This window comes from Ornithorhynchus anatinus, chromosome 3 (assembly GCF_004115215.2).
Source record: "Ornithorhynchus anatinus isolate Pmale09 chromosome 3, mOrnAna1.pri.v4, whole genome shotgun sequence".
NCBI lineage: Eukaryota > Metazoa > Chordata > Mammalia > Monotremata > Ornithorhynchidae > Ornithorhynchus > Ornithorhynchus anatinus.
The window spans coordinates 38,055,254-38,081,259 of NC_041730.1; the positions used below are offsets into that span (position 1 = coordinate 38,055,254).

Below are 26,006 nucleotides of genomic sequence, written 5' to 3' on the forward strand. Positions count from 1 at the left end.
CTCCCAGAAGTCTGTCACTTTTCCCTCCACATAGAGCACAGATTTCATAGAATATTGTCAAAGACTTTTACCACCACAGTCTGAAGCAGGTGATTTTAAGTCAACTCACAATTATTGTATTCCTTTAGATACAGCCTAAGTCTGCATGAACCATTTTCCTGTGTCCCCAGAGATGAAAATTCATTATAATCACTCTTTCGTTAATGGGATGAAGGATGGGGGAACTCAGTCCATTCTGAGAATTTCTGAAGTACTAGATATAACATGACATCATGGGGTCATACAGCTAATGCAGTTCTAGAGCTGGTTAGGTTCCTTGGATACCACAATCTGCAATACTGACTTTCCACCAGAATCATTATAGACCTCATTCTAACCTGATGTACGTTGGATGAGTCTCTGGCCTTGAATTGGCCAAGGGATCTGGCTCTTTGCCCACTCTTCTTATTTCCACTTTGAGAATGTTTTCTGCTTTGCTGTGTTTAACACCAAGTCTAGTAACCTAAACAAACTCTACAAACCACAGAGAATTCAATCAGATGGTTCTCTTCTTCCATCATCTGCCCACATAAGTTAGAAGGAGGAATTCATGCCAAAGACAGAGCTTCGGGGTGAAAATAAGGAACTCCTCCATGTGGTCTTGCTTATCAGTTCAGAAAGAGCCAGAGGATTCCAATTTAAAATAGTCAAGCAACTCAAGAGAGCCACAAGCGGAACTTTACAAATTGGGTGTATTTAAATACACCACTATGATGATGTTTTCAGGGTGCCGACTATGAATTCACAGCTTTTTAAAGGTTAAAATAAAATCATCCTAAATTACAAACATAATGAAAGGGTTTCAGAGTTTACAGTCTTTATGAAACAAAATCCAGTCTATTTCCATGCATTCAATCAGTTACCAAGATGCCAGGGAATGTGTCTACCAACAACGTTGTACTCTACTCTCCCAAGATTTTACTACAATCTTCTTCACACAGTAAGCACTGATTGCCACATTTCTCACTTTGCAATATTTCCAAGTCAAATTAATCAATCCATGATATTTTTGAGTTATTTAAACAGTCCACTCCTTCCTCTCCTTTTTTTACAGTTATATTTTGGTTATCTCTTCTCTGGACTATAATGATCTCCTCAGCATATCAGGACTACCCTCTATAAAGCTCCCTCTTCAAGCAATCAAATAATCAGCAGTATTTACTGAGCCCTAACTGTGTACAGAACACTGTACTAAGTGCTTGGGAGAATACAATACTACAGTTAGTAAACATTATTCCCTGTCCACAGGGAATTTACAATCTAAGGACACAGACATTAAACTAAATTATGTATATGTACATTAGAGCTGTGGGGCTGAGGGTAGTTGACTATCCTCTAGACTGTAAGCTCATTTTGGGTAGGGAATGTGTCTGCTTATTGTTATATTGTACTTTCTCAAGCACTTAGTACAGTGTTCTGTATAGAGTAAGCACTCAGTAAATATGATTGAATGAATGAATATCAAGTGCTTAAATGGTTCAGATCCAAGTGCACAGGCAATGACAGAAAGAAGGACTAGGGGAAGTGAAGTCTTAGTTGTGGAAGGCCATTTGGAGAAGTGATTTTAATAAGACTCTGGAGGTGGGGAGAGTGGTGGTTTGTCTGGCATGAAGGTGGAGAGAGTTCCCGGCCTGAGGGAGTTCAAGGGTAAGAGATCAAGGTTGAAAATAGAGAAGTGAAGAGTGCAGGCAGCATCAGTACACTGGTGGTTGCTGTTCCAGCATGCATTATTCCACATACTGATTTGACTAAACTCCCCCTTCCTTTAAGGCTTTAAAATGATCAGTGAATCAGGCACTTCAACCGACCATATAAACTCCCTCGCTTTCCTCTGGTCCTCCTTCTCTCCAGCCCTCACTTCCCTTTGTACTTACTCCAAGACAATTCCTTTACCCAGTCAGCCCATTCCTGTTCCCAGACCTTATTTCTAAACATTCATTATACCCATAGTCCACTCGACTCCCCAGGTATTCAAGCTTTTTCCTTCCTTTATTTAAGCTGCTTCTCAATTCCTCATTCTCCACAACTCCTTTCTCCACTAAGAGAGGAATCTCTCTCTTTCTCGCAAACTTTCCCTCGCCAATCCAACAATGGTATGTATTGAGTATTTACTGTGTGCAGAGCACTGTATTAAGCACTTGGCAGAGTGCAGAGTTGTTAGAGAAGCAGTGTGGCTCAGTGGAAAGATAATGGGCTTGGGAGTCGGAGGTCATGGGTTCTAATCCCAGCTCTACCACTTGTCAGCCATGTGACTTTGGGCAAGTCACTTCACTTCTCTGTGCCTCAGTTACCTCATCTGTAAAATGGGGATTAAAAACTGTGACCCTCACGTAGGACAACCTCATCACCTTATATCCCCCCCAGCACTTAGAACAGTGCTTCGCACATATTAAGCACTTAAATACCATCACTATTATTAGACACAATCCCTGCCCTCAAAGAGCTTACAGTCTAGCATCCCTTCAAGCATCCTTTTTTTCTTTGCTCCTACAACAGAATTCATCTTCCCCTTTACTGATTTTTTATACTTAGTATTTGTTCAGCTCTCCATATTCCTGTGTGCCTCCTATTTATTGCTGTCACTGCTAAAGACTTTGCCAATTTAACTCAGGCTGTGAGGAACAGGGACTCTAATGACCATCGGCAAGGAATGTGTCTTTCTGTTTTCTTTTGGGCACAGTAATGTACATTAAAACGCCAACCAGAATAATACAGTGTGGTGCAAATGCAAACCAAATAATGTTGTGTGATATCAGTAAGGGGTTTCATCAGGGCTCCCTTCTTTCATTTTTGAAGAAATGTGACAAATAAAGCAATGATTATGGTGGGGACTGATGCAGCTTTATTTCAGCTGCTCATCAGGCATTACTCTGCTCCACTTAGATGCTATCAGTGAGAATTTTTATTAAAAGAGAAAACAGATGGCACTCACAGATGCTTAGCAGGAAAATATTTTCTGCTTTAATGCCATACTGTTGATGTTAGCATTTACTTACATTTGGATATCATTAAACACTTTTTTGTAATAGATTCATTTAGTGCATTTTTGCCTGATATTTCCATAAATTTATTCGTACTCTAATGTGCTCCATAACCAGTTTACATTTTTTTCAGAAACAAACCAATTAAAATCATGTTCTCCCAAGTCATTTGCATGATTTCATGCTTGTTTAACTTTATATAGTCTTCATTCCACACAAACTATTAATAAATTCAAAGAAAATTTGGACTTACTCACATGGAAGTAGTTTCTTTATGCTTACAAAATAGAGCTTCCAACTCAAGTCTCCAAACTTGATAAACAATTATCAGAGCAGTAATAATGGTATTGGTTAAACACTTATTTGCCAAGCACTGTACTAAGCACTGGGGAAGATACAATATAAACATACTGGACACAGTCCTGTTTCACATGTGGCTCTCTAAGGAGAAGAAAATAAATCTTAACTGGGGCATGGAGAAGTTAAGAGATTTACCCAAGGTCACTTAAGGCTAAGTGAGGCTCCCTCCAACTCAGGGCTGCCTACCTAGAGACCAACCATTTAACCCCAATTTTTGTGGAAACAGGGTTCATCCATTTACCTCCAATTTATCTCAGAGGAGCAGTGTGGCCTTGTGGATAGAGCCCCAGCCTGGGAGTCAGAAGTAACTGGTTCTAATCCCAGTTCTGCCACTCTTCTGCTGTGTGACCTTGGATAAATCACTTGACTTGTTGGTGCCCCAGCTACTTCATCTGTAAAATGTGGATTAAGACTGTGTCCAATCTAATGTATCTACCCCAATGCTTAGTAAGCACTTAAATAATACTTAAAAAGCTGGAAGCCTGAGTTCCAAATTGCTTGCCTCCCCCATCTACCTCCCAATCAGGGAACAAGCCAGGGTTTTCATGGAGATTTGCAAGGAAGCAGGAGAAAAGTTGCCAGTTTCCATCCTTGGTCACGACAGGAGAATATTTCATTCCACCAACTTGTTGGAAGTTTACTAAAACTCTGCCAGGCTCTTCCCCTTCCACCCAAACTTCAGCTTTTGTAACCAAACTGCTTCTTCCCCCAACCTCCTGCCTCCCACAGTTTCTGATATACTTTTTCCTAGAACTTTTGTTTTTACTACAGAAAGAGCACAAAACTGGTAGTCAGGAGACCTGGGAAATAGAGTGTCTGTTCCCATAAGAGGGAGGGAACTAAATGGGTGCTAAGTGCCCACCCTCTCATGTTCACTGAGTCCTGAGATGATCAGGACATCCCCCCTCCCCTAAACCAACAATAACAAAATCTGACCCAATCCATGGTTTTGGTAATCACACCCTACCCTATCCACTCTCACTAGATACCTTTAATACTAATAATAAGGATGATGGTATCTGTTAAGTGTTTACTATGTGCCAAGTTTAAATATTAGTTGACTTATATTGGTCCTGATTTAATATGTGTGGTATTAGTTAAGCACTTACCGATGTGGAGCAAATATAAAATAATTAGGTTGGACACAGACCCTCTTCTATATGGGGCTAACAGTCTTAAAGGGAGGGAGAACAAATATTGAATCCCCATTTTCAGATGAGGAAACTGAGTCACAAAGCAGTTAAGTGACTTTTCCAAATCCCACAGCAGGCAAGTGGTGGAGCCATGGTTAGAACCCTGGTCCTCTGACTCACAGGCCTGTGTTTTATCCACTAGGCAACAGTGTTAGGAATCTAGCAAAGTGGACTTCCAATTCAATCAAGAGACCTGAACTCATATTGTTCTTTGGATTCTAACAAATACAAAGATGACTTTTCTTTCGATTTTCCCTACTCCCTCTTTCTTCTAGGGTGCCCTTGAATTTGTATTTAGGCACACTTGAGCTTGAGCACTTATGCACACTTCATAATTTATTTTAATGTCTTTCTCCCACTTTGACTCTGAGCTCCTTGTCGGCAGGGAATGTGTCTACCAACTGTGTTACATTGTAATGCTCTGCATGCAGTAAGTGTTCAATAAATGTGAATGTTATTGTCTTTCAACTATTTACTGCTAAGACTTATTTTGGATTTGCTTCATTGGGTCTTCAGAATATTACTTCTGACCATCCTGTTTATGGTGATTCTATTCCAACTCACTACAGAGCAGTTGTTTGGATATTCAGATGCCATCTATTGTCTGGGACTTGACTGAAAAAGCAGATGGATAACCAATAATCCCCACCACAGTGTATGTCCACAAGGATCATACCTAACTTGACTCTTGCATTCACCACTTGTCATTTCTGGAAAATACTTTTCAAATAAAATTTATACCTCAAACCTAAGTAGTGAAAAGAAACTACAATTGCCTTAACTAGTTCCTTTACTTTATGACTAATACAAATGATCCCAGTCCAGACATTTAGAATGTAAAGACACTCAAATGACCATTTTTTAAAATACAAAAGAATTTTTAAATACCTTAGAAATCACTTCAGATGTAGCCCAATATAGCTGAAAATTAGGGTTTGTAGCGGGGTTCCTTCCCTCAGCTTTTCAGGATTCCTGAAACCAGCCAGCTACTTTTCAGTGGTTGACACAGCCCTTGTGGCCTAATTATCCTACTTTCTTCCTTTTCCAATTGAGACAGTATACACATCCTACAACTTCACTTTTCCTCAAACCCCAAGCACTGGCCACTGAAATAACCTGGCCAAAACCTCGTTATCTTTACCATCTGATGCTGTTTTTGCTTCCCTCCTTCCCCACAACCCAGGTCATTTACACGTGCATCTCATAAGCCTAATCATTTTCTCCTCTCTGTAAACTCTCTTAGCATCTGTCCTCCCACTAGATTCTAAGATCCACAAAGGCAGGGATCAGGTATACTAATTGTATTGTACTCTCTTATCACTTTGTTTAGTGCTCTGGGCATAATAGGCACTCAATAAATCTCATTGATTGATTTTGCTTCCTTGTTTCACAATCCTTATGAAGCTTCTGCTCCGGTAGATTCTTTCCTTTCCTGATTGCAAAGAACTGTGATGGTCTATTCAGCACAGCTTTCAGCTGGGATGCAGCAATGTCCAAAGTTTGTTTGAGTTTCAGGTAAATTTCCAGGAAAATTGTCCATCAGCTCTTGATAATGCAGCTGAAGATGAGAATGAATGCATGCATCTGAGTGTCTCTGGGAGATAATTTCTTGCAATCTTTCATTCTTTATCCATGAAAATACAGCAGTGCACATTTTCTGACCACCTGCCAGTCAGGTGAGCATTACTCATTGACCAAGGGCTAAGAAAGGGGAAGGTTTCCTGGGGACAGTTTAAACACTATTACTGAATGAATCTCACTTCCAATGTACAACATATTAGCAATCATAAGGGGGTTGATAATGGAGGTACAAGTTGAAGACAGTAAAAGAGTGGGAAAAGGATATAAATGAACTTGAAATTCATGGAATCCACATGTGCTTCAGCTGGCTGGATGCTACACCATCACCTAGATCTTGATGTGTGCCAGGGCTTCTTGGTCTTAGCAACTCTGGAATTGGCAGGTCTTAGCCCTAGCACCTGTTTTTACTGTTCGGTTACAAAAGTAAAAATAAAATATATATTTTTGATTTTTAAGATAGACTTTATAAACATCCAAAGGTAACTACCTACTAGCATGCTACTCTCTCAAACATGTTTAGTTCCCCTATAATACATGTCTTCACTATGCATTTTAGATAGAATACTATTGCAGAATTAGGAAACAAGCGTTTGACAAAGGATCTGTATTGATAGAATGTCAGAAAAAACAGTTGAACAAATGGGGCTAATATCAGTCATGATGTGGGTACAAGTCACAAACTTTCTTTAATGTGGGGCTCATAAAGAACGTGACCCCTCATTACAGGAAATTGTAGTATTAATTGACAGTTGCTTTAATTTTCAAAGATTACATAATCATATTTCTTTAAGCATAAATTAAGCATACTGACATTCCAGAATTGGATTTTTTTTCCTTTGGAGTACTCCAGCCCTCCCCTCTGGATAATGCGCTTAGAACAGTGCTCGGCACATAGTAAGCGCTTAACAAATACCAACATTATTATTATTATAATATCTGATATGAAAAAAATGCTTTCTTCACACCATGGCAGCTTTACCTCCAAGAAGAATATATTTTATTCGTCTTTTTCATGGCTGGATACGGACTGCTCTGTTTAGATTATATCAAGATAAATGCTTGTATGTCAGTAAGTAATGGGCAAGATTGTTTGTTTTAAAAATGAACTTTTTGGAAATAAAAAGTATTCTTCCTAGTGGAAAAAGCATGGGCCCAAGAGTCAAAGGACCTTGGTATTAATCCTGGCTCTGGCTTCTGTTTGCTATGTGACCTTGGGGAAATCACTTGACTTCTCTGTGCTTCTGTTTCCTCATCTGTAAAATGGAGATTTAATACCTGTTCTCTCTCCTCCTTGACCGGGAGCCCTGTGTGGAACAGGGACTATGTCCAACCTGAGTAGCTTGTATCTACTCCTGTGCTTGGCACATAGTAAGCACATTACAAACATCATTATTATCATTATTATTATTATCCCGGTATTAATAACCTTTACTTCATTGTTAAGTGTTTTTTTTGAAGATCTTTTAAAATATGTGAATGGTTGATTATTTAGCTTAAATAATGCAAGGACTTATTTTAGGAATAAAATGATATTTAGGGGGAAAATCCACATGTACAACATATCTGTCTTTGGTTTAAGTCCTAAGAATATGATAAAGTTGAATTTTTTAAAAAATGACAAAAATGCATAACTATCAAGGTTTTTTGGGTTTTTTTCATATGTTAAGCGCTTTTCATATTCCAAGCACTGGGATAGATACAAGATCATCAGGTTGTTCCTCGTGGGGCTCACCATCTTAATCACCATTTTAAGATGAGGTAACTGATACATAGAGAAGTTAAGAGACTTGCCCAAGTTCATATAGCAGACAAGTCGTATAACCAGGATTAGAACCCAGGTCCTTCTGACTCCCAGGCTCATGCTCTAGCCACCAGAGCACATTGCTTCTCAGAATTTTCAAGTTCTAGCTACCATCTGAGCAGATCTGAGTTTGCACTAAATCAGAAATCATAATGATGGTATTTGTTAAGCACTTATGCATCAAACACTGTTCTAAGTGCTGGGTAGATACAAGATAATAAATTGTATTTGTATGTTTTCATTGTTTTTCTAACACTTAATTGCTCATGTACATTCATTAAACTTAATATTTCCATTATGTTTTATATGGAAATTGTTAGGTGGAAGACGAAGCATATTAGCTAGAGTACTTGTTAATATCATAAATGTAGCAAACATGTTTCAAAATACTCCTGTTGCTTTTTTATATGGATTCTGAAAATATTTTGAACTCATTTTTGCAGCCTAAAAATTGCCATTTCAATATTATCTGGTCCCAGAAGGAACCCAGCAAGAGATCTGTGGGGGATTTAAACAGTTTTATGCCAGGTGGGTGAGAATGAAACAGAAGGAAACAGTTTTGTATTCACAGTATAACTAAAAGTGATGTGTGTAATGGCATTAGATTTATGTTTCAATAAATGGAATCAGCATATGATGTGCATGTACTTTATAAGGGATTGCAAAACTGATGTTCTGAAAATAAAATGAAACAAATGTGCCATTTAGAAGAACAGAATGGAAAAGGGTTGTTTTAATTATTTTAGATGAACTTAAATAGCATTTTTGAGCTGCAGTTATATAAAATGTAATATAAATAGACCAAATCAAGAATTTATAAATGTCTTAAGGTAAATTCAATACAAAAATGTGTGGCAATTTGGGGAATGATTAAGTAACTGTGTTTTACATATTAGGTTAGAACACAAACCCTTCCTTTTTGATCTCAGTTTATTTGTGCCTGTGTAGCACCTTTTATCCCAAGAAAGCCAAAATATTTTACCAAGTGTATACCCTGATAGGCATGTAGGCTGCATGCACAGTGAGCTCACAGTAAAATAGACATTACTTTGATAACAGGGTAATTTCAAAAAATACCAAACAATAATTCAAAAAGCACATCCACTCCCTTCTAAACTTGCCCAACTTTTCCATCTCTGTTAAAAATACCCCCCATCCATCTTGTTTCAGAAGCCCACAAACTTGATGTCACCTTCAACTCCTCAAGCCCTATAAGTTCTCACACTTAAGCAATTGCTAAATTATGCTAATTCTCCCCCAAAACCTTTCCTAGATCTGCCCCTTCCTCTTACCCAAAAGAGCTATCATCTTGGTTCAAGCACTAGTTACTGACAGTTCCTTCAGTGAATATCCTATATCGCTGCATAATACAACTTTCTGAAATGTCACTAAGCATGTTCTCCACGCCTCAAAAACTTTCAGTGTCTACCCATCTCCCTCCACACCAAACAAAAGGTCCTTACCATTGGTTTTAGGGGTCTCACAGACTCTCCAACTTACAGATCAGCCTGATTTACCCATTACTTCCCAGCCCACACTCTTCTTCTAAACTCATCTAATTGAATCTTATCTTACACTTTCCCCCTCTGAACCTTTACTTATATTGTTTGCCATTCTACAACTTTATCAATCAATCAATCATACTTATTGAGTGCTTACTGTGTGCAGAGCACTGTACTAAGCATTCGGGAGAATACAATGTAACAGAGTTAAGTAGACATTTCCCCTGCCAAAAATGAACTTACAGTCTAGAGGGGAAATTTTTTCCCATCCACAAGCCCAAGAGACCTGAGCCTGGCCCATCCTCAAAGCACCCCTTAAATTCCACATCCTCCAGCAACTCCTTTCCTAAATAATTCCCAACATCCCCATTCATATAATAATAATACTAAAGATGGTATTTGTTAAGTGCTTACTATATGGTAAGCACTGGGGGAGATACAAGGTGATCAGGTTGTCCCACGTGGGCCTCACAGTCTTCATCCCCATTTTACAGATGAGGGAACTGAGGCACAGACAAGCTAAGTAATAGACTCACCAGAACTTACAGAATTACAACCAGCCTTAGCACCTATATGCATTCAATTGTAAATCATTTATTTGGGCAGGGAACCTGTTTACTCTGTATTCTCCCAAGTGCTGAATACACCATTCTGAATATCAAACAGTGTCTTGCACACACAGTAAGTGTTCAGTAAATACTGTTGACTGACTGATTCTGGCTAGGAATAGAGGAAGGAAAAAAGAGAAACACAAACCAGTCTACTATGCTCCTTCTTGGAAGCTTTGTAAAAGGTTTAGTTGGAGAGCCCGCTGAAACACAGAGCAAACATCGGATTTGGTTTCCCTGTGGTTCCATTTATGTGAGCTGGGTCTGTCCCAGCTTTCTCTGAAAGAGAAGTAGATCCCACTGACCCAAATATGCAAAGAGTCCTACCTGGTGGAAGGATCACATGACCCTCGGGATCCTCCATTCTAGGATCTTATTCCTCTCCCAGAATTCCAAATCATTTGGACAATTCCTTATCTGATTGAGCAAATCCACTAAATGATCTTTTGCTTTACCTGGATTTTTTTGACAATGAAAATAGATGTGTGAACCACTTACATTGGAGGGTATTTTGTAAACACAAAGGGACACTGTAAATGAAGCCTCAGGTTAAAAAACAAGCATATATTGATTGTTCACAAGCCACAAACACTACCCTAGTCCTCCACAGTAAAGGTTAGATACTGTCCCCTGCCATCAAAAAGCTTAGAATCTAATAGTAAGAGAAAGAAAATAGTGAAAATAAGTAGTGTCACAGTACGCTATCACTTCATTCATTTTCCATTCTCTACATGAATTTGGTATTTAAGCTAATGATACTTTTTAACTGCACTATAAACATACCATTGCTCCTAATTTTATTGAAAATAAAAAACTAACATTTTCCCCCAAATTCCTTAAATACCTTTCCAGAGTGATTAACAGCAGCCTCTCAGAATCAGTGAGCAAGGAAGAGGGGAAGGAAGGATGGAATTAAAGTCCCCAACACTCTTGGATGCACAGCCCATCATGGACTGAGGAAAGTCTAGCCTGGACATGGAAGTCCAAACACTTAAAGTGACCTGAAGAAACTGAGAGGAAGTGCAAGGCAGGCTCACCAGTTTGCAAGGACAGTTCCAATTTTGGTGGCCATTTATCCATTTTTCAGCTGGTCTGTTTCCTGTCTGGTACTGGTAAAACACCAGTATTTTTACTTTCAGTGCCCAGCCTTCCTTTGCTGTGCAGAGCCCAGACTTGGGAATCAGAGGTCATGGGTTCGAGTCCCGGCTCTGCCACTTGTCAGCTGTGTGACTGTAGGCAAGTCACTTAACTTCTCTGTGCCTCAGTTACCTCATCTGTAAAACGGGGATTAACTGTGAGCCTCATGTGGGACAACCTGATTACCCTGTATCTACCCCAGCGCTTAGAACAGTGCTTTGCACATAGTAAGCACTTAACAAATACCAACATTATTATTCATTCATTCATTCATTCAATAGTATTTATTGAGTGCTTACTATGTGCAGAGCACTGTACTAAGCGCTTGGAATGTACAATTCGGCAACAGATAGAGACAATCCCTGCCAATGACGGGCTTACAGTCTAATCGGGGGAGACAGACAAAAACAAGACAACATAATCACAATCTCATGAGGCTCACAGTCTTAATCCCCATTTTACAGATGAGTAACTGAGGCCCAGAGAAGTCAAGTGACTTGCCCAAGGTCACAGAGAAGACAAGTGGGAGAGCCAGTATTAGAACCCACATCCTCTGACTCCGTAGCCCGTGCTCTTGCTATTAGGCCATGCTGCGTCTCTTGCACATAGTAAGCGCTCAATAAATACTACTGAATGAATTAATATTATTATTATTATTCCTCCTATGGAATTACATAGCTAGGTAGCCGCTCCCATATGGGAAAGCAGCCTGTCACAGTGGATCAACCACGACTCAGAAAGTCATGGGTTCTCTTCCTGGATCTGCCACTTGTCTGCTGTTTGACCTCGGGCAAGTCACTTCACTTCTCTGTGCCTCAGTCACCCTATCTGTAAAATGGGGAATAATAATTATGGTAGATACAAGCAAATCAAATTGGACACAGTCTCTGTGCGGGGCATGTAGCAAGTGTTTAACAAATACCATTAAAAAAAAAACAAACAAAAAACCAGAAAATAAGCTAACCCGATTCCCTTTCAGATTTGGGATCTTGACAAAGAGGTGCAAGTGATAGGATTTGCTTGTTGAGGTTACAATTTAACACGTCAAAGGAATCATTTAACAAATGAACTGCTCCCCAAATCACAAGAACTGTGATAATTAAAATGACATGAAGTTACTGAAAATTCTCCAAAGGAAAGAGTTACTAAATAAATAAAAGTCCAAAATTTCCTTACCAGCAGAGTTGTAGGTAAAAAACAGAAATAAAATCATCCACATCTAAGGATAATGCTGACAGAGGTAAAGGGGATTTCCCAAGGGAATAACAGGAAAATCCTAGATTTTACTGTTGGATGGGTTTTAAAAAGTCAACTTAATATTCTTTGATTCATTTGTCCTATAAATGATCTCTCAGTAGAACAGTCTGAGGATTGTGCTGCAGCTTCTAAAGGAGTTCTTTGAGCGAGATTGCCATCTAGTGTTTTAGTGGGGGACGGTCGCCAAAATTCTGATTTGGAAGAAAAAACTCACTTTCTCCTCAAACTATCCTAAGTACTAAGGGGTACTAAGTACTGTACAAAAGAAAATGTGGCAATAGTCTAAGAAAAAGCTACCATGATGAAAAAAAAATAGTCCAAAAAAATTCGCTTTGTCGTTTCTTCTTCTTCAGATCACTATTTCTCAAAATTTGCACCCAAAGCCCTACATTCCTTCAGCCACTGCTTCCTACCTGTTCACTGCTTTTTTACACTGAGATTTGCCCTGGAAAGAGATTTGCCCTGGAACTTCTTCCCCTTTAGTATAAAACATACTACCACTCTCTCCATCTTCAAAGCCTTATTAAAAAATCACATTTCCTCCAAGAGACCTTTCCCAATTAAGTCATCTTTGCTTCTACTCCCTCTCTTCTGCATTGCCCATGCACTTGAATCTCTACCCTTAGGTATTTGTAATTCACACCACTCTCAGCCCCACAGCACTTATGTACAAAACCATCATTTATTTCTTCATTTTAATGTCTGTTTCCCCATCTAGATTATGAGCTCCCTGGAGGCAGTGAATGTACCTACCAACTCTATTGTATTGTACTCTCCCAAGCTCTTAGTTCAGTGCTCTGCACACAGTAAGCACTCATTAAATGCCATTGGTTGATTGATTGATTTAAAAAAATTGATCCTGTGGGAAGTGGTTTCTTCTCAGGAGGATGAGAACATCCTCAAAATTCCTCAAATCACGATTTAAGGAACTCATCGGATTAGATGACAAGAGCAATGTGCTCTGGGTCTTTTGATATCAGCTCCCAGAGTTCTTACTCTTTCTTCAAAATGGGTCCCTCGGTTGACTAAAACTGGATCTGTACTTCATTAGTGATGGGAAAACGAGCAAACAAAGTTCTGTCATCAGCCAGCCACATAGTGGAGTAATCTTAAGATCATCTAGTTTCTTAAGACAGTCAAACATCTTTTAATAGTGATCAGAGCCAGGAATACTGATGCCATCAAAAGCCTTCGTTAAAGTCTATGAACACTACTTAGAGGCCCTGAAACTGTCTGCTATACTTCTCCTGTGAATGATAATGTCTGCTGTGCACAGCTGTCAATTAAATACAGTTAAGTGAAATATACCAAACATGTACTGAGTTGGGAAACATGTATAGGTTAGTTGTTGCGAAGATCTTCTAGGTATTCTTTCCTTGTGAATAAATTGACTTTAAAAAATTCCTCCACAGATGGCAATTTAGGGAACTTGATACATTTTATAAAATGATTGGTTAGGAATTGTAATAGTCTTTCTTGATTGGACATGATAATGTCAAACCTAATCATTCATCCAACTGTATTTATTGAGCTCTTACTGTGTGCAGAGCGCTGTATTAAGTACTTGGAAGAGTATAATACAACAATAAATGGATACATGCCCTACCCACATCTAATCCTAAATTTTCTGTAACGCTTATAAAACATTCGATAAATGACAGTACCAATTCTTAGATTTCTACCATATCTGACACCAGATTTCTACCATATCTGACACCACCCATGGCAACTGTCTTTGTGTCACAATATGTCATGGATGGTCACACTTCTTATTCATGTACTGTCTGCAGAACACAACAGTAGCTTTGGGGGAGTTATAAATGAGAAAAAAATGGTCCCAATCTTAAGGACTATACCTGCCCTTGCTAGAGGTAGGATAAACAAACAAACAAACAAAACTTACAGATGTATCTATAAGCATATATATATATTCAGTTATTCTTTGGGCTCAAAGAAGAAGGTGGTGAAATTCATTTATGGGGGTTTGTGCAGTGGAAAAGGTCAATGTGCCACCCACAGTTCCAACTGTGCCATTTGTTTATCCACAAAAACTGTCCTTACTGTCATCTTTGCTGTTTGCAGAGCCTGGTGTTGTATTTGTCTCTGCCTCCTGTCTCATGATCCTTACAAAGCTTTTGCTCCAAAAAGTCTCTTCTTTTGCAATTGCAGTATACCACCTATGTCTGTCTGCGGCAGTTGACTTCTAGCTTTCAGCCAATATCCAGCATTGACTAGCACTGTGCAAAAAAAATACCATTAGAGAAAAATTTTAAATGACAGCCCTACCAAGGTTCGCAGTGAACGCTAACCAGTAGAGAAGTACAACCTATTTTACATATCAATTATTTTACTGAACTGTAGCATTGGATCTCACTCCACTTTTGTAATAATAATAATGATAGTATTTGTTAAGTGCTTACTCTGTACCAAGCACTGTTCTAAGCACTGCGGTAGATACAAGGTAATCAGGTTGTCCCACATGGGGCTCATAGTCTTAACCTCCATTTTAAATAAGGGGTAACTGAGACACAGAGAAGTTAAGTGACTTGCCCAAAATCACAAAGATGATAAGTGGAGGGGTCGGCATTAGAACCCATGACCTCTGACTCTCAAGCCTGTGCTCTTGCCATTAAGCTATGCTGCTTCTGTCTTTCTTTTGTCTTTCTAGGGTAGGAGAATATGTTGTGTGACTTGGATATTCCAATCAACCTCCTTCTTTCTATTATTTCCCTGGGACTTTTCCTCCATATGCACTGTCATCACCTAGCACTTTTTAATGCACATGAATGACTTTGCTCTTCAGATTGTGCAGGAAAAGACCACTCTGAGGCTTGCTTGGGATTCCATTCTGGCACTGTAAACTCACTTGCCAATTAACTGCCAGGCTTGATGTGTTGCCGAATTCATCGTAATTAGGGCTGATAGTCATTTTCCTTTCACTCATCAATCAGTGTTGTCCAGCTGTGTAAGGAGATTAATATTAAAGCAGGTACTTCAGAGAGAGAATATTGAGAGGGTGAAATAAATGACACAGGAAATGAGGTGCACAATTAACAAAGAAAAGTGAAAGAGAAAAATGAATATTGGCTAGAATGACAGAGGGGATAAGAAGTTGGGGAAGGTGGAGACATGGATGGGCTAAACACACAAGTCCAAACAGAAAAAAAAAATAAATGTCTAGACAGAAAGACCCCTTAGGGATGAGATGAGACCTCAATCACATGGGATCAAACAGCAATCCAGGCATGACCAGAAGGAAAGACTGGTTGGGCTTTACCTTTGGCCTTATGACTGTGAGCCCAAGGTGGGACAAGGACTGTGTCCAAACTGACAACCTTTTATCTATCCCAGCACTTAGAACAGTGCTTGGCACATACTAAATGCTTAACGAATACCATAATTACTACGTATTATTATGGAGTAGATGGACCCTAGACTATTAGCTTATGGGCAGGGAAGGTGTCAGTTAATTCTGTTGTACTCTCCCAAATGCTTAGTACAGTGCTCAGCACATAATAAGAGCTCAATAAATGCTACTGATTGATTGATTGAGTCTCCTGTCAAAAACCAGGGATAAGCCTCAGTCTTAAATCTTCAGGACCAAAAGCCTGACTATAACGCCACTCACATTCTCTCAGCCCTGCCAGTCACATTCCTCCTGGAACATAAGTGCAATGAGCTAGAAGATGGACAAGAGGGCAGCACATTGAACAGTGCATACAAAGCTTCTTCTACCTGTAGAGCCCAGGCCTGGGAATCAGAAGGACCTGGGTTTTAATCCCAGCTCCGCCACTTGTCTGCTTTGTGACCTTGAGCAAAGTCACTTCACTTATCTGTACTTCAGTTATCTCATTTGTAAAATGGGGATGAAGACTGAGTGCCCGTGTGGGACGGGGACTGGGTCCAACCTAATTAACTTGCATCTACTCCAACGTTTAAAACAGTGCTTGACACATAATAAGTGCTTAACGAGTACCATAATTATTATTATTATTATCTTTATGTTTAAAGTCACTGCAGCGTAGTGCTACTTCTAGGCCACAGAACCACCACCCAGCACGCAGTGGCCTTGGAAGTGGCTGTAGTCTTTGCCATTGAGATGTGCCAACTGTTTTGTGAAGTTTCTGCTGGGTCTGTCCACCAAGTTAGGTGCCCCAGGGGCTTCTTCAGTCAAAAACCCCATCACTGATAGCAGACCCTCTACGTGTAGAACTGGGAATAAAATTCAGATCCATGCTCTTTCCTCTGGCACAATAGCAGGGCTGATGTGGGGGCTAAATAAATCAATTAATAACTAAAAGATGTCTCTTAGTTTGATACAAATAAACATCTGCTATGAATAAACCTATCAAATGTCTATGTTAATTCAAGAGTTGGATTTGTATTAGCCAAAAGGATGGATCGTCTTAATAGTCAGACAGAGATGAGTAAACTAAGAATAGACCTTTCATGGTTTTAGAATTGGGTAAAGCTTCTTTTAACAGTGCAAAAGTGGAAGGGAAATGAGTTAATCCTGAGATTCAGGAGGAAACTGTTGCTCACCTTGTGCCTTAGTTCTTTCATCTGTAAAATGGGCATAAAATAACTTGCTCTCCCTCCCTCTTAGTCTGTGGGCTCCATGCCAGACAGGGTTTGTCTAACCAGTTGTTTTACACACCAATGCTTAACACATAGCAACTGCTTAATAAAATGGAATACTGAGCTGGTCAGCATAGTAGCCATGATCCAATTACAATGTTGTTCCTTCAGAGTGTGGGGTTGTATGTTTGTACACATGCGTGCACGGGTGTGTAAGTGCAAATGTACATAAATCAAGCTAATCCCTTAGGCTTCAGTTATATTAGTTCTCTGAAACACACCATTCCAAAGCATCTTTTTTCATAGCCCAGAAAGGATTCAAACAGTGACAGCAAATAGAGTCCACATCATTGTCTCCCCTTACCCCCAACCTCCAGGACCCCCTACATGGGGGAAAAACTGCCTGACCCCCAAGTCCTGGGGTTTCCCATTAGGCCCTAATCCAACCCTAGAGAGACTCCGGTACTGTGAACCCTTCTCCTCTCCCTTTACACCACCTCTCTGAGGCCAACCATGTGGGAAAGAAGTGGCCCACCCCCAGGCTACGGGGGCATTCCCATTAGCCCCTGCCCTGGCCCAGGAAGGACTCAAAAATGGCAGCACCTGCGAGGTCACCACCATGGCTGAAACCGTCACTTCTGGAACTGTTGGTCTGAGTCCTCAGGAATCTAAAACCCTGGTGTTTCTGCCTTAGTTATCATCTTTTATGTCTTTTATATTTTTATGTCATTCACCCTTATGTGTCTGTCTCCAGCCCCTTTCTTTCCTTACATTTAAATTGAAATTCTCTTGAGAAACTTTGTCTTCATCTCATCCATGAACTTCTTTCCCAGCATTTACTACTGTGCTTTGCATTTAGTAGGTGCTTAATAAATACTATTACTACTGTGGGATTTTTTGTGGTCTCATTGTTAAATTTTGGGGAAGGGAAAGTAGCCAGGTGTTAACTATAGCAAGAGAAGCAGCGTGGCCTAGTGGATGGAGCACAGTCCTGGGAGTCAGAAGGACCTGGGATCTAATCCCAGCTCTGCCACTTGTCTGCTGAGTGACCTTGGGCAAGTCCTTTTACTTCTCTGTGCCTAGTTCCCTCTTCTGTAAAATGGGGATTAAGACTGTGAGCCCCATGTGGGACAGGGATTGTGTCCAACCTAATTTGCTTATATCCACCCCAGCACTTAGCGCAGGGCCTGGCACAAAGTAAGTGCTTAACAAATACCACAATTATTAAGTCGAATGTCCCCCATTCCTCATCACCAAATGACTCTGTTTCCCCTTTTAGCTTCTTTTCCTGTGGGGGCTGCTTAGTTACTGCTGCCATTATGACCACTTTTCTTCACAAACACATTCCTGCCCTCTCTTCCTTAAATCATGAAAAGGGTGGTTATAAATGTAAGTAGAATGAGGTCACAGAATCCTCACTGGGGAAAAGGCCCCAATATTCTTTTAAAGAGCCAAATGAGGAAAGATCTGAAAGATGCAGCTTTCCTTTGTCAGTTAGATTAAGGCTCTAACACAGATAGAGATGTGCCTACAGCTCAGTTCTAGAAAAATCTCAAGCTGGCAATAAGGGAGGATGAGAATAGCTCTTACATTGATTTGCAGAATGCAAACCAAAGCATTGCCTTAGAAGCAGGGGTTTTTTTTGTTTTCCATTCTTGCAGAAGATAATCATAATGATCGAATGATCATATTTTGATGATTGCTAAGTTATCTAAGGATCATGTAAGACTTTACTTTATAGACAAGCATGCCCAGTTTCCCATAAACATGTCAAAATATTCATTCACATGCCATTTTGTTAGAAAGCTTTCTTAAATGGCACTAATTACATATTTAAAAGAAAGTGTCTGTTCATGTAGAGGGCATATCTCAATTAATTGAGAGGATTTGGTAAAACACATTTAAATGTATTTCTTCATCTGTTTATCCATATTGTGTCCCTCTTTCTGGCATTTCCAGGTACACCAGACCAGGGAGAGAAATATCTCCTGTACACTCTCGGACTCCTCCATCCCAGGGAGAAAAGTCTCATGACAACCCCTACCTTCCCTCTTACCCCTGAAGTCTCCACTCCCAGCATACTCTGTGCCCACTTCCCAGGAATTAGTTAATTAATTAATGATGCTATTTTTTAAACGCTTACTATGTGCCAAACACTGTTCTAAGCTCTGGGGTAGTCACAAGGAAATCAGGTTGTCCCACGTGGGGCTCACAGTCTTCATCCCCATTTTACAGATGAGGTAACTGAGGCCCAGAGAAGTTAAGTGACTTGCCCAAAGTCACACAGCTGATAAGTGGCAAAGCTGGGATTAGAACCCATGACCTCTGACTCCCAAGCCTGTGCCCTTTACACTAAGTCACACTGCTCCCATGCACTCTACCACTCCTCCATCTCTGTTAAGAATTTGAGCTTATTCTGTGCATTTGTGTAGTGTTTTAATGTTTCATCACTCCTGATGGGTCTGTCTCCAATCTTTTCTCCCCACTGAAACTCTTTGTTTGTAAGCTCTCTGAGAAACAGAAACCCTGTCCAATTTTCCACCTATGCATTCTTCCCCAGTGCTTAGTACAGTGCTCTGCACATAGAAAGTTCATAATAAATACTATCACTACTATTACTAATTCTACTACTCTTAATGGCAAGGTATACTTCACAGAGATAGAAGATTTTCTTTATAAAATATTCAAAGACTTAAGAACTATTCTGGACCATAGTGTTGCAATGTAGAGAGTCAAAGGAAAAATAAACCTTAATTTCTTTGCGTTCTATAGAAGAGGGTCATACAGAGTTAAATGAGTGAGCATTTACTCTGTTAGCCATTTCTGGTTTCTTTTAGTATGTGTGCAAATGAAGTATTATGGAGGATGAATACCATTTCTCCCACTGTGAATACTGTGGTCATAATGTTTACACAAGGCTCTTGAGCTAATAAAATTGATCAAAAGCCATTTTACAAATATGTGGTGTCCTACATAAAGCAAGCCTCATTAATGCCACATTGAAAATGATATATAAGGGCTTCCTAATGGCAATAATCATTCCTTCCTAATATGTCATACATTAGAGTACAGTATGTTCTTACCATATTGACCCACAGCATAGTTAACAGTTTTTCACTAATCCCTCATTATGTTGATAGAAATTACTCCAAATCCCATTGCATCACTCTGTAATTAGCAAAAATGATTTAAGCTTCCTCAGTCACTAATTAAGTGCTGTAAGCCAAACATTGACTTTGGGGATGGAAATTATATCATAGCTGTTTGTTTTGTGAACCTGAATTAATATTAAAGAAGGTAAAGACTAGTAACTGATTCTTCAACTGAAAGTCATGTTTCTAAACCTCAGTGGTCAATGACAAAGAAAGAGGAAAAAAAAAACCTTGTACAGTATTGACAGAGTGCTCCCCAAAGTAAGCAAGAGAAAAGTAAAGACTTGTGTTGACAGAGTTCAACTGTTAGGAAGAAGTACATACCTGCAGGGATAACCATGTTTAACAAGAAAATGACATCAGATTCTGTTACTCATTCAAAATCAAGCACCACTGCTGTTACTTTGTTTAAACACGAGAGCTAAGAGCTCATGTGAAGACTTGCTGGAGTCAGGTTCTATCAGAAGTAATCCGGCCCAGCTAAATTAGAAAGGAAAACAAGATCCTTGTCATGCCCAAATCACAGCAAATTCTGCCATGAACTATGACTGATGCAGAGATGAAACTTCAATTACCCTGGATTTCTGGAGCTCATGGAGGAAAACCTTCCTCTCTGAGTTCTTCAAGTTCCTCAGACTTACATTGTTTTCTCTGCTACTTAGACTGTGAGCCCCATGTGGGACATGGGCAGGGTCCAACCTGATTAATTTGCATCTACCCCAGTGTTTAGAACAGTGCTTGACACAGTAAGCATTTAACAAATACCATAATTAATAAACTATATGTACCTGAGTGTTTGAGGACGCCTCAGAGGGAACATTTTCTTAGAAATTTCTTTGAACATTGCCACAACTGTCCATTTTCCCTTGAGCGTTGGAAGGCAAAATGTTGAGAAGGTGAAGGCATCTCACGGTTTAAGTTAAAGATTTTTTAAACCACTTGTCCTGTTCCTTAAGATGCACTTTAAACCAGCTGAAGAAAGCACAAGCTTCCTCTCCTGTAACAGGAACAATTTTGTTTTCTGAAGTTAATTCTGTTAGTTTCATTTCAGTGACTGATTCCTAACCCTACAATTAGTACTAGTAGTCATTGTCGTCATAGTAGTAGCAATGGTAATGCAGATGTAATGCACTCTACTCAGTGCTTGGGGAGCTCAAAACAAACATGTGAGAAGTTCTCAGCCCAAAGGAGTTTACACTCTAATGGTGGAAATGGGCATAAAAGTATCTCCAGACTAATCAAAATAAATAATTGAATGTACAATTGAACAGTTCATTTTTGTAAATGTTAAGTAACAAGTGCTGTTGATGACTGATAGGATTACGACTTGGATGCCGGGAATTAATAGAAAAAGGCATGTTGGAGGAGGTGGGCTTTCAGGAATGCTTTGATTGTGGGGAGTGTTGTGATCTGATAGATCTGGGGGAGAAGAGAGTTCCAACAGAGAATAATGTGAACAAATGGATGGAGGAGAGAGAGTCAAGAACATATAGTTGGATGGTTAGTTTGAGAGAACTGAAAAGAGCAGGCTGAAGAGAAGTGGGAGAAATTAGGAGATGTGAATTTAATAGAGATTTGAAGATGGGGAGAGTGGTGGTCTGTTGGATTGGAAGTGGGAAAGAGATTCAGGGCAGAGGGAAGATGTGGGTGAGAGGTTAATGGTGAGAGAGATGAGAGTGAGACACAGTGAGTAAGTTAGTTTAAAGGATTGAAGTGTGTGATCTAGGTTGAAGTATGAAAGAAAAAAGGATTGGTAGTGGGAGGAAAGCTCCCTAAGTGCTTTAAAAACCAATGGTGAGGAGTTTCTACTTAAGGCCAGATTGATGGGCTGCTACTGGAAGTTTTCAGAGGAATGAGGAGACATGCACAGAACAATTTTTTAGAAAAATGATTTGGACAGTAGAGTTAAGTGTGGTCTGAAAGGGAGAGAAGTTAGAAGTCAATGAGGTGACCAATGCAGCAATTGAGATGGGAAATGACAAGTGCTTCAACCACCATGGTAAAAGTTTGGATGAAGAGGAAGGGACAGATCGTAGAGATGTATTCTAAAAAACTCTCAAATTTGGACTCAGTGCAACTAATAAATGAATTAGGGTACTTGTTAAGCATTATGCATCAAGCACTGTATTAAGCACTGGGGTAGATACAAGATAAATAGATTGGACACAATCCCTGTCCCACATACGGCTCATACACTAAGTAAGTGGGGCAAGGATTTAATCCCCATTTTACAGATGATGAGAATGAGGCACAGAGAAGTTAACTCACAGGCCCAAGATCACACAGTAGACAAGTAGCAGAGCTCGGACTAGAATGCAGGTCCTCTGACTCCCAAGCCTGGGCTCTTTCTACTAGGCCATGCTGAAAACATATCCAGCCCTTAGGATTGTCTGTGCTTGTTCCTTAGCTCTGGAATTCTCTGTCTGTAATTCTCTTCATAAATCCCTCTGTAAAAGTCCCAGACCCTGTGAATGGACACTGGTGGTAATAAATGGATCATTGAAGATATGAAATGGTCACTGCAGAACATACAGCCCTTCACCTCTAAATATAGCAAGTGACCAAACACGTAAGTACTACATTTGGTACTTTAGGGTCCTTATCTGTGTACAGTATCATTTTCAGTAAATAAAATGAAAAGAGTCATATTTAGTTAAACATGGAACACTAGGCAAACCATATTCTCCCTGTTTTGCGAGCAGTCTCAATCCTTAACAAAGAAAATAAAATAATTCTTCTCTTGCTCCACCAAAGAGCAACTGTCATTTTCCAGTGGAAAATGGTGATCACTCAGTTTGGGATATTTAATCTGACTTCAATTTTTTAAATATTGATAGAAAATGGTGAATATTTTTGCTGTGACTGGAAGGGAAAATGTCAAAAGAGGTTAGCTTCAAGTCTTGAATAACCTTTCTCTTAATCCATTTCATTTTTTACTCTCATCTTCAACTCCAAGTGAAATGCCTCTTCATATTATCTAAGCTTACCCAACTTCAAATCAGTTCCTGAAGGTTTATGATGGAGTTTTTGCTGGAAAGACAGAGGCTTGATTGTAGAGGAGAAGGGAGCCTAAGGAGTTGTGGAAGAACATACCTCAGAAACCACAAGTGAAGTCTCGATGGCATCAATCATTAGAACAGAATTGCTGTCTAAACTGGGTCTGATGCTCTCTTGTGGCATTAGAAACAGTGAAGCCGGAGCAGGGATGTTAATACTAAGTGAATGGTAAATGTGCCTGGCACAAGATAGGCTCATTAATCAATCAATGAACGGTATTTGTGTGCAGAGCACTCTACTAAGCACTTGGGAAAGTAAAATACCAAAGAGTCAACTGACATGATCCCTGCCAACAAGGAGCTTACCGTCTATAGCTCTGAACAACGGAGAGACTTGAAACCAGTGCAGGCAGGTAGTACAGTAAACATCAGGTGGGTGTGAGCGAAAAGCCTGTCTGTCTCCATCCTCGCCTGCTGACTGCACCCTTTCCTTCCTTACTAATGGCCACCCCTCCTTGCTGACTGAGTTTTGACTCAGGACCAGACAACCCACTTGAGGTTAGAAGGGTCAGAGGATGAGAGGAAAGGAGGCTTGGGTGAAGAGGGGGTGTGGACTACGCCTAATTAACCATTTTCTCCACAGCAGCTCCCATAAGCAGATCTCAGCTCTGTCTGAACGACTAAACCCCAGCTAACTTGCTTTTAGCTTTTCTCTTGGGTGAGTCCTTCTGTTTTGGTGGAGGGGTAGGGCTGGTCCAAGGGATTCTGCAGAGGTAGCAGTTTTTCATGAAAGGCAAAGTTCACCAGCAACAGCATGTGTTCCCTGGAAAACATCCTGTCCTGCTTGAATACACAACCCATTCTCTGCTTTGTTTCTGGTGGACTTGGTTGGCTTTTGTCTGCAGGCAAGGCTTTTGCTGCCTCATTCTAGACTCCAGCTCATCCTCTAGAACTGTTGTGAGCAGGGAAAATGTCTACCAACTTTGCTATATGGTACCCTCCCAAGCGTTTAGTACATGTTCTGCACACAATAAGCACTCAATAAATATGATTGATGAATTGATTAATCAGTCTGTTCTTTTTTCAATCATTTTCCCATCGCAATCAAATGACACCTCAGCCAGGTTGGGCTACAAAGGGGAGGTTGTTGACTGAGGGGTTTGTCTGTCAGTAGTCAGATGTTTGACCTTTGGGTGACAATGTTTGCTTTGGAAATCAATATTCTGTTGCTGTTCCATCAGGAAGCCATGCCCACAGGCAAGAAGGAGGCTCAAATATACTCCCCAGTCTCAGAAGGTCAAAAATGCTGACTTGCCTGCCCAAGCTGTAATAGTGTCACTCCCAGAAGGAGAAATGCTCCAGCAGGTCTGAAGTAAGTAGGTTATGAGCAATTGGATATGGAGTTGACCTGGAGATTAACCAAGAGCAGCTGAGTGGGTGGAGCTGGTTGTTGGAGCTCATTGTCTAATAAAATGCTATGGATTGGCATTCTGCTCAGGAGACAACATTATGTGTGGGTGTGATGGGTGTGTGTGTGTGTGAGTGTGTGTGTGTGTGTGTGTGTGTGTGTAAGGAAAGGGTCCTTCTTTAAATTTCTACTATTGATGTTTGCTCCAGACAGTTAAACTCTTGTTGCGTGAAAGCACGGTGGACAGGAAGCTTTTCTCAGAGTTGACTTTCCGCTTCCAGGCAGTTAATGTCGTATTGATATTGGCTCCCCATCCAGATGATTTGCTGGTGAGTTAAATCAGGGAAGCAAAACACAATGAAGCAGTGTATTCAACAGCACATTTTTCACTTGCTGATTGCATTCATATCCTGCAAGCCAGAAGAGAGCAGCTGTGTTTACTTCCACACATTCCCCCTATTAATTAATTCATGGCCTGTGGATCACCCGCAGACTTCATTCGCCACGTGGGGCTCTTTGAATTGAAAAGAGCCTTACGAATTAGGGCAGCATTATTATATTATTTATGTGTTGGTAGAGCTCAGAGGATGTACACAATGCTTTGTGGAGTGAAGTGTCTAACAAAACAAACAGAAAATCCAGGAACGTTGCCCAGAAGAAAGAGCATATGAAAACATCCTGATTTAGCTCTCTCCTTCCATCTACCTTTTGGGGCCCCATCGTTAGAGAAAGGGACAAACTGCTTCCTGACCCCATGGGCTTTCCAGTTTTTGGCTTGTAAATTGAGCATTTCTCAGAAACAGCTGCACTTTCAGGTAAATCAGAAGGAAGATTTAAAAATAATAAAAAATTCCTACAAGGGCTCTTTCTTCCAAAGTAGAATTCCTTCAAATAGATCACTGATCTGAAAGGAAATATGCACTTGATAAATCACCAGATGGGTTGGTAATGGAGAAACCACCAATTCAGGCAACAATATAATTGTGGGGAGTTTTAGGGGGTATGTTTGACAGAGAAATAAGTCATTCTAACCCCCATGATGTGGGTTTGGAGGGGATATGCTGTTTAGATTTCCCCCACTCATTCTCTCACTCATCCCCCACTCATTCTCCCACTCATCCCCCACTCATTTTTCCCATTATAGCCTGGTGTGGAGTGTGGGGTATCCCTGGAGTCCATTGATCTCTCTAGAATACTCATCCAGAAATACTGGGTTGAAACAGGCCCACTGTGACTCAGGGGCCTGCTCTAACTCATAGTAGAGTTAGATCTGTGAATTAGTAACTAGTTAATATGACAGGAGTTTATTCTCTTGATTGTTTTCTAAAGGACTCTCCTGTTCTCACCCATCTACCCCAAATGCCCCACTCCGGGATGGCTTAGGCTCATTAAACTGAAGTATAGTTAATTTGG

At 40.1% G+C, this 26,006-nt stretch overlaps 1 long non-coding RNA gene across 1 annotated transcript; it reads right to left on the reverse strand.

Annotated features, from left to right (window-relative positions):
- Positions 1 to 14,371: 14,371 nt before the first annotated feature.
- LOC114810071 lies at positions 14,372 to 15,380 on the reverse strand. The gene is made up of 2 exons (XR_003757801.2): positions 15,326 to 15,380; positions 14,372 to 14,696 (listed from the first exon to the last, which is right to left on the reverse strand). It is a non-coding gene; the product is annotated as an uncharacterized LOC114810071 (long non-coding RNA).
- Positions 15,381 to 26,006: the final 10,626 nt, after the last annotated feature.